Raw genomic sequence first — 11,092 nt, forward strand, 5'->3', positions numbered from 1 at the left:
CATCATCATCATTAAGAACATACATGTATCCGCATCAATCCTCATCATCATCATCCATAAAGAACATACATGTATTCACATCTTCCAAAACAAATCAATCATCATTATAAAATTCTCAACAATCATCACATAATCATGTTTTCAAACACATCTTATATTGTCATATTTCATCATATATGTCAACAATACATCATCCATCAAACTACAAGATATTCACATCATACTCATATCCTCGCATAGAATGTCTCATAAGCTTCGTCATACAATCAAACAAATCATCACACGACTCATATTTTAAACATAGCATGTATCATCATATCTCATCGTATATGTCCACAACACATCATTCATCAAAACGAGCAAATCATGGTTTAAAAATAAATTCGAGTTACTGCTCATTACATCATTATAACACAAAGAATATTTCATAAGCTTCATCCTGCTCGAAACGGCACTTAAAAAGGAGTTACGGATCAAAAGTTATGACATTTCAAAGTTTGGAAAATTTTGCATACAGCAGAGTCCGCTCAGTGGACCACCAGCGGGACTAGGCAGAAGCGAACTACGTTGGGACCTCCGCTTAGCGGACGTGTGATTTTGCAGATTCTTAGGTCTGCGATAGACCCTGCGATCTCACACATCCTAAATCCAAAATCGATTCTAAACATCATATACAGACAAATAATCATCAATTGCATCGTCATACATCATTATACATCAAAACAACACATTATTACCCGATAATATATGCAATTTCATCAATTATAACATCCCTAAACCTAACATATAATCCAATTGACCTAAATAATATTCCTAGTCAATGTTATAATCCAAAACACGATAAGAAATGTTAACCGGAGAGTCCCCCCTTACCTTAGTCAAACGTTCTTGATTGGTCTCTCCCTCTACTACTCCTCTTTCACGTTCTTGAGTTCCCAATTCTTCAGTCTTTTCACGTTCTATCCTTTCTCTCCAATTCCCTTATTATTTTATGAAAATAACATTAAATTAGTAATGGGCTTTACTAACTTAACACCTCATTCTTACTAACATCACACATGGCCCAATACCATAAACCATTCTTTTCCAATTTATTTTCATAAAACCAAAAGAAGTCTAATTATTAATTCAATTTCCAATTAAATTAGAAATTAAAATATACGGGTGCTACAAGCGAATATGCTATGACTTTATTTTGGTTTTTGGAAGTTTGTGACTCTGCTGCGTGATTTTTAATATTGATGAATGGTTTTAAAAGACTAAACTAATTTCTATAAGTTTGTTTGTTTTGTTAAGGTGTTATGTATCTATCTTGAAGGCGTGTATGCCATCTGTGATTTAAGTCAAAGATGTGATATCCCACGTAATGTTTTGAAAATTTCATACTCTGATTTTCGTATAATTATCGGGTAGAAATGGGGTGTTACAAGTTTCACCCTAAAACTATTTAGGTAAATGCTTGAATTTCAACATAATTCTCTATACTTATGATAGTTCGATTCCTTTCTGCATTTCCATTCTTCTATGGAGTGTAGGGTGGCACCACCTCATGCACAATCTCTTCTTCCTCACATAACATGTCGAAGTCTTTCGACACATATTATCCACCACCATAAGTCTTCAAAACCTTGAGCTTTCGCCCACTTTGCCTTTCGACCATAAATTTGAACTTGAAAAATACCTTGATCACTTAAGTGTTATTCTTGATCAGGTATGTCTTGGGGTGGCAAACAGGCATGCCCGCCCTGTTTAGGCCCATCTCACAAATATCCACAAGAAAATGGGGCGGTGCGGTCATAGTTGAGGGTGCGGGCCTAAAACCTTAGCCCGCCCCGCAAAAAGTGAGAGCGGGGCGGGCTAAGCCCGTAGGCACTACACTTTTTAAGCTTAAAAATACAAAATTTAGGATATATGAAGTTGTTCTTATGTTGCTTCGCCTGCGCACATTCCTCACACACTTCTCTTGGAATGTCGACTTATGGTAATCCTAAAACCATATTTCTTATTTTCAACTCTCTAATGTCAATGAAGTTAATACGACCTAGTCGATAGTGCCATATCAATTCATCTCTACTAGATGCAGTTGTAAGGAACTTGGGGTCTATCACATTAAGTTTAATCTTGAAGGTTCTATTCTGAGACATGGGAACCTTCAAGATTAACTCCCTACTTGCATCAGCAGCTCTCATCATCTTGTCTTCAATTGACACCTTGTAGTTCTTTTTTAACCAACTGCTCAATGTTGAGCAAATTGCTCTTCATACCTGGTATGTATAACATATTGGAAATGACTGACCTCTTGCCATCTTTCCTCATAATTAAAACATCTCTAATACCTTCAACTACTAGAGTATTGTTATTTATGAATTTCCCCCATGTTCTTCATTGAGGGCTTTGTGTTGACAAACCAACCTTTCCTTCCATACAAGAGTGATGAGCATCCTGAGTGGAATTATCATTGGTCCTTGAATCTATCTCCATCTCTTTTTGTGACCATCAATAACATCTCTTCTTCTTCTTCTTCATGTTTTGTAAACTTTGCATCACTTTCTTGATTCTTATGCTTTTCTGGACAATCACTAGAATAGTGACCGTACTTTTGACAATTGAAACACTGAATGTGAATTTTGTCACGCTTTTGACCACCACCTTTTCCTCTACCTACAACACCACCTCTTTGGTTGCTTTGATATAAGGGTTTTCTCTGATTCGACTAGCTTCCTTCTTGCTGATTTTGAACAGTTGAATTATTGTAGCCACCTCTACCTTTATTTCCATTTGGACTTCCTTTGCATTTTTTTGCTGACTGAGCCTGCAAAGCTACATCGCTCTTTGAATTTCATGCAGATCTTTTAGCCATTCTTTGTTCATGAGATTCAATATTCCCTTGAAGCTTTTCTTTTGACAATTTCGACAAATCTTTTTATTCTTCTATGACTACCACTATGTGGTTGAACTTGGAAGCCAATGACCTCAAGATTTTTGCAACAAATGATCTTAAAGTCAACATTTCTCCATATAACTTGATTTGACTCACTAGTTTCGTAACTCTAGTGAAGAAATCAGTTATGCTTTCACTTTCATCCATCTAAACTAATTCATACGTTCTTTTGTGAGTTTGTAACCTCACCTCTTTCACCTTTTTTGCACATCCAAAAGACTTTTCAAGAATCTCCCATGCTTCTTTTGCAGATTCTACATCAGTAACCTTTTCAAAATAATCTGGACTCAAACATTGATGAATTATAAAGAGAGCTTTATAATTCTTCTTCTTCAATTCTTTGTGTGCAACCTCTTCTTCTGTTATGTTTTCTTTAAGCGGTTTCAACCCTTCTTTCACAAGATCTCGAAGATCTTAACAACATAACATAACCTTCATCTGCTTGCACTAACTCTCATAGTTATTAACTTTCAAAATTGGAAGAGTTGCTAGAAAATTCTCATTCGGATGATTCATTGCCATCACGATTCTCTTACCTTAAATTGTTTTACTAGAGCTCTAAATACTAGATGTTGGAATTAAACTCAAACCTTTGAGTAATTCCTTATCACTCCACAATGAAAAAGAAATAAAGGGAATTTGGGGAGAAAGGTGAATTAGGGTTTACAAAAATAAAAGGGAAAAAAAGATGATTTTCTTCATAGTTTCTCTCTACCCACAAACCGGAGAAAACCTTTTATTCTCTTTGTGCTTTTAAGGTTGCAATCTTATATCCTTTGTTCAACTGACTGGAGAACTCCTTCATCTTTTTGTTATTGTTTGAACACGAGGACTCCTTGATTGACTAGAGCATGGTATGAGTGATGATCTTCTAGTTTAGTCTTTTGATTTCACCAACTTCTATAATATCCCTTTCTCTTGATTTTTCTGAAATTCATGAAGGTTTCTATTTATATATTGATGAGTATGATATAATAGACCATTGAATAAGTTTATAAATAAGAAGATTTAATTTTGAAGAAAATGCAAAAAAGTAAGAATAAATTTTCAAATTTTGGTGGTGAGTTTTGAAAAAGAATATTGTGTCGGAAGTCATTTTCCTCCTTAGACGATTAGTCCTATAAATAGGAGTTAAGCTCTGATGCCACTTGTTGGACTTGAGACTTCACACACAAGAGGGGAGGTGAATTGTGTGGTTTTGAAAAACTTTGAAAACTTTTTGAGATTAAAATCAGAGTTTGAAAAATATTTTTCTATATCTAAGCAACTGATAATAAATATTGAAGTAAAATAAAAAATTTAAAGAGTTTAAGGGAAGAAGAAAAAACACTGAGAATTATAAAGGTCCAGTCAAATCAAAAAGAGCTACTCCTCTCTCCAAGAATTGATCTTGAGAGTTTCTATTATATACTTGGGAGCTTTTAGTAGGTGAAGCTCACGAACCCCCTTTTACAAGGATATGGTGGTTGCCATACAACCATGATAATGCAAGATGGAAGATATGATCGTTTGCGTATTCTCCGTTGAAATGTTGAGACTGAAGTGGCTAAGCTTCCTTACCAACGGTAGATTGAAGCAGTAAGGCTTCTCTCCACAAAATATCTGAGCTCATATTGGTTTAACACTACCAATAATCTCTTGAGATTTTAATAGGTTGATATTTTAACCTATGGTTTTAAACGGGCTAACGATGAACCTAATGGTTTAAGTTCATTAATATTGAAAAACTTCATCCTTCAAATGAAAAAGGCTTTCCAATAGACTTAGAGGAAGATCATCAATATTAACGATCTTTAACCTAAATAAATATCAGGAACTTATCACACAATCCCCAACTAAAGCTTTTAAAGAGTTTAACTTCCAACCATATAATTTTATCTCTAAGTGGATTGTGTTCATCCAAGATCCATAAACAACATTCTTGGATAACTTATACAATGCTACCCATTCATAATTACAAAGACACCTCACTCACAAAAGATCTTTTCTAAAAAAAACATTTGGATATAAGAATTAGTGAGAGAAAGTGAAAATGGAAAACTTAGAGAGATATTGTGTGTGTCTCAATACAAAAACCGAGTTCTGGATTAAATGAAACGAGGAATGAGACTTCTATTTATAAGCTTGAAATTTTCCAAAAGAGGAGACATCGTTAAATAAAAAATGATCGTTACAAATCGATTAAGACAATCGATTAGATCATTTAAATTTAACGTCTATGGGCTCTCCAAAATAGGTAAGAAGTGATATATAGCCATTGCTAATCAATTGAGTGCATTCAAATTGTCTTGTTCTTCAAAAATGCGCCATTCTAATCGATTAGATCCAGCAAAAAAATATTTTCTAGCTTTTTGAATGCTCCCTTCATTTTTAATGCAACTTCTATATATGCTTCTCAAGGTTTATTCTATTCAAAACATTGTATAAAAATGTTTGTAGTGTGTGTGTGTAGGCTTATAGTCACCTACTACTATAAAGAGAGACTTTGAGTTTACAAAAGTTTCCTACTAAATTGAGAAATTGACTCTTCTAAGCCTTGTCTGGTAGATTCATTTATGTTGACACTTGCTTTGAGATTTCATTTGAGGCTTTAGATATAATATGTATATTGCGTTTGTATGAACCTTTGTTGATGTCTGAAACTTTGTCAATCCTTTTATCAAATTCATAGCTTGCATCTTTAACTGCTTAGGTATATTGATTGACTTTCTTGGTTGTTGCATCTTTATCATGCTGAATATCATTTATTCTGATCTTTTATGGTTGTTATCATGTTACATCTTTGTCATGCTAAATACATGTTCTATTTATTTTATAGTTGTCGCCATCAAAACAGAAACCTATTACCTGCAAAACAAAGTTCCACAGAAAAAGCGGAGATGCACAATGACTCCCACAGGTTACCTATTGAATCATATCAACCAAATCCTAAATCAGTTAGAAAAGGGATCCATTGGTCATATTTCTAGAGCCCAAAATGTTTAGGCCCACAATTTTACTAAGTATGCTATTCTGGTTAAAACAATGGGCCAGTTTGTTTCAGATTTTAAAAAATGGATTTTTTCTTTGTATTTTTGAAAATAGATTTTCTAAAACTGTTTTTCAAAATATTACAAATTTTTTTATATTCGTTTTTTTTAAAATGAAACACTAATTTTGACATCTTATAACATAAACATATATAATTGATGACCAAAACTTAGTCAAAATTATAATTTTTTTAAAAATTTGTATTTCAAAAATGATTTTTATGAAAATCTATTTAAAATAACTTTAAAATTAAGTGATTTTTTGAAATTTTGATATCCAATTTTTTTCTCATAAATAGATGAAATACCTAAAATCACATTTTAAAAATAACTATTCAAACAAAATTTTTATTTGAAGCTTTTATAAAAAGTTTCTTTGTAAAATTTTTTTCCACAAAATTTAATAACACTATAAAAATTATTTTAAAAAAAAACCAAAACAAACGGCCAAAAATCCCCTGAGCCCAAATGTAATATTGAAGACACATTCAATAATATATGAAAGTTTTCTTATTTTTTAGAAAGAGTATCACAATTAACAAAGTTATATCTTTTGGCAAAAAAATAATGTCAGAAATGTTAGAAATTTGGTATGATAATCCTGGATATCTTCAAGAATCGTGTTCGTTCACTTTTCGCACAAAGTATTTCGACCCTATTCTTGTCTGAGTTCACGAAATCTTTGCGGGCATAATTCTCGAAGAACAATCTGTTTCTGACAATGGAGAACAGATCAGAATGTAGAGGAAGTATCTTTTTCGTATTCGAAACCGAGGCCAAATGACTCCTTATATAGGAGATCAACAATAGAAACCGAAATGACACACCTGTTCGGTAAAAATAGTTATGTTGGTTGGGAAACGACGCATCTGTTCGATAAAACGGTTATGTCGGTTGAAAAAAGGTGCAACTATTTAAACGAAAATTTCGTAGCGGGACCCAAAAAAAATTGTGTTTGGTACAATGTTATCTTTATATGCATGAGTATTAATATTGTGTCTACCGACAAAAAAAATTCTAAGAAAGTTTGTGTTTGGTACAATGTGCTTAAAAAAATTGAAGTTTTAATTTGGTCTCTTATTCTTTTTTTCCTTTATTTGTTTCCTTTTTGGTTTAATACATTTTAGGCGTTGGCCTTTACCAAAAAAAAAAAAAAAAGTTTATATGTGAAATATATGACTAATATATTCCGTGTTTAATTATTTGTGTAAATATTGGTAAAATATTATTTATGAAAAAAACCCAAATAACTCATGTTATTGGTTGAAATGCAATGACAAAAATATTTTTTATAAGAAAAGTGCACAGAAATTTAATTTAGATACTTTTTCTTTCTTAAAATATTACTACATCAGATTTTTTTATATATAAAACTATTTATTTTTTAGATTAATTAAATAATTAATATATTTTTTTGACTTAAATAATTAATATATCTATTTAATCCATATATATAATTTAGATACATTAATTATTCAATAAATATATAAAAATAAAAAATCTCTTATAAAAAGAATAGAAGATAATCATCATAATTATAATAAAAATATACCAGATAAAAAATGATTTATTCTAAAACAAATTTATGTTTTACCTTTAGAAAAATAAATTTAAAAATGATTTTTTATAATTTTATTTAAAATAATAAAAAAAGAGTTTAATTGATATACACTGTCAGTGTAAAAAAATTTACAAGCATCATAAACATTCAATTGTATTACTTTAAAAAAAACTAGTAAAGGACCCGTGCATTCGCACGGGTCACGCAAAGTCGATATAAACAATAAATAAATATATAACGATCGTTAATAAATATATATAAAAGATATATAAATTAAAAATAAAAAAAATTTGAAATTATAATTGTCATATAAATATTAATTTAATCTAGTTAGAAAAATATACTTTAGTAAAAAAAATAGAAAAAAATAATTATGTAGTCATCTACCCGTGCGTTCGCACACATCATACAATATAGTTATAAATATATCGTGAGTAGTCATCTACCCGTGCGTTCGCACGGATTGCACAATATTATGAATAATAAATAAATATAATATATGTTGTTATATTTATTTGATTTAGTAACAGGTACCAAACTTTTTTGTCCAAATTTTGTTTATTGTCACTCATACCACTATCTTATTATAAGCATTTGAAATCATTTTACTTATTTTAAATAAAAATTACAATATAGTTAATAGATTTATTTTTTCAAAAATATCAGTTATAGGTTAATATGTAAATATAAAAAACAAAGGAAATAATTAAGTATTTATCTATCAGTAGTAAATAAATATAATATAATGATGGTTAAAAATGTAAATAAAATATATACACATTAAGTAGCTTTGCCCCGTCGAAAAATATATATTTTAGTAGAAAAATAAAGAAAATAATTAAAAAATAATTTACCCGTGCTTTCGCTCGGTTCATAGAATGTCATTATAAATAATAAATTAATATAATATAGTGATAGTTAAAAATGTATATAAAATACAAAAAGAATAACATTTTTTTATAAGAAATTATGTATTCATCAATCATAATTGTCTCATGTTAAATGTAATTTTATAAGTAGTTTCTGACAGTCGAAAAAATGTATGTTTTTCATAAGAAATCTATGTATTTATACATCATAATTGTATCATGTTTTTTTTGTAAAAAAAAATATTAATAGCAATTTTTTTAGTATAAATGTTAAATTTTATCATAAAAAATTACTAACATTTTTTTATAATTGAAGTTTTTAATATCTTTTATTATATTTTAATAGTATCTTTAATTATAATCAATATATTACATATATTTTAAAAAAAAACATAAAAAATAAATAATATTTATAGATAAAACTATATTTAGTATTATTATATAGTATTATTGTTAGTAGTTTAGATTAATGAAGCAATTCTGACAATAAATTAATTATTTGATTTGTTGATCAATAAATAATTCATTCAAATGTATAGTGCATATTGGTTCAATTACTGATAAATATTTATTATTAGTCCTTACTCAATTAACATATAATAAATTTTGAATCAATTTTGAATATCATTTAATTTTTTATTTTTTATTTTTAATTCTATACAAAATCTTTTTCGTTTATTTTCAATTATTTCTCCATTTAAATTTGAATTATGTCAAGATACTGTATATTTGTTGATATTGTATGGAAGGTAGAGATAAATGTATTCTAATTAAAAAAGCGATTAATATTTTATTAAAAAAATTAGTTATTTTGTTAATAAATAAATAATATTAAAAATATTTATTTCATTGATATAACTTCAAATAAAAAAAAATTAAACAACAACATTGATTATAATAAAATAATAAAACTAAATGATTATATTGGACGATAAAACTTTCCTTATCAAATTGATAGGATTTATCGGGTGTTTTGAAATTATAGACACCGCCTTACCTTTGATTTTTTTATATTTAAAGATTAAGAATATGGAAATAGATTAGAGTTATAAATCATATGCAAATGACAATGGAAATGGAGTGCATTAGAGTTATAAGCCATATGCGGTTTTGATAATAATAAAACTTAAAGTATAGTAGAACCATATGATAACAACTTCCTGACTTGGTAAGAACTCCCACAAAATTGAACCTTATGATAATATCAGAAGATTTAAAATTATATTCTTAAAAATTAAATCTACGAAAACCAATTTAGAAAAATATAGTGTTCAAAAAACCTAATAAAACCTAATAACAGAGACATGTTTTGCAGTGTTAAAAAATCACTCTTCCTGCATCAACAAAAAAACCAAATAAGTTGATAAGAAGAGTATAGCAATTTTTGAACCACGATGAAAATCGTTGAAGCATCTTGGATTTACGGTAAAAGAGGTGGGTAGGTTTCCCAAGAAGTTGTGGAGGCAGGTCATAATGAATTTGGTTTTATCGATACGTTAATGAATGGTCTGCAATAAATATAATTATTAAAATAGGATTTTTAGTAAAACGTATAATAGGGTTGGTCATAATGAATTTGGTTTTATCAATACGTTAATGAATGCTCTGCAATAAATAAAATTATTAAAATAGTTTTTTTAGTAAAACGTATAATAGGGTTTTTAGTAAAACGTAGTATAATAGGTAATCATGTATAATAGGGTTTTTAGTAAAACGTAGTATAATAGGTAATCATGGTACTACCTCTTAATGATTACTTTAAAAATAAATATACTATCTTAAAATTTAAGAAATTTTATATTGTAGGCTTGTTTATATATTTCACATGTAATTTATTAGTTGACATAGTATATTTTTTTTTGTAATTGAATTCGGAAAAAAAATAAAATTTATGTAATTGAAATGAATATTATAATTTAAAAAATTATTTAATATTATATTAAGTAATCATTTCTCTTAATTTTTTTACAAATAAGATAGTTATTTTATAATAAAGAGTAAGTTTTAAAAAAATGGACTCTCTCTTTTCATATATATTTTTGAATTTTTTTTTACAAATAAGATAGTTATTTCATAAATAGATTATTTAATCATTTTTTTAAGATAAATTTTCTTTATTTAGGTCTCATTTATCATTACCCATAAATTTATTACAATATAATGAATTTATTACAATAAATATATTTATTATAAGGCATGCTAATATGAGTCGATGATGAAAAGACAATTGTTGGCATGAATATCAGATTAAAATATGGGACCAATTTTTATATCCATTACAAAAAGTTGGGTAGTGTACCTCCAACCAATCACATGATTCCATCTTATTTAACACATTTAATTATTTATTAAAATACTATAAATGTTTGTTGTTTTTAAAATATTTTACAAGGAGGTAACATTACCCAACTTTTTGAGTTGGGTAGATAAGAATTCACCTTAAAATATAAGTTTAAACTTGGACATGAAATTAATTTTGGTAGACATCGATTTTATTAAATAAATTAGCCATTTTGTCAATAAATAAATAATATTAAAAATATTTATTTCATCAATATACCTTCAAATAAAAAAATATTAAATGACAACATTGATTATGATAAAAAATTAAATAACTAAATAATTAAATGATTATATTGGCCAATAAAACTTTCTTTATCAAATTCATAGGATTTCAGATGAATTGTTCCAT

Source organism: Vicia villosa, unplaced genomic scaffold (genome assembly GCF_029867415.1).
Source record: "Vicia villosa cultivar HV-30 ecotype Madison, WI unplaced genomic scaffold, Vvil1.0 ctg.001667F_1_1, whole genome shotgun sequence".
Taxonomy (NCBI): Eukaryota; Viridiplantae; Streptophyta; class Magnoliopsida; order Fabales; family Fabaceae; genus Vicia; species Vicia villosa.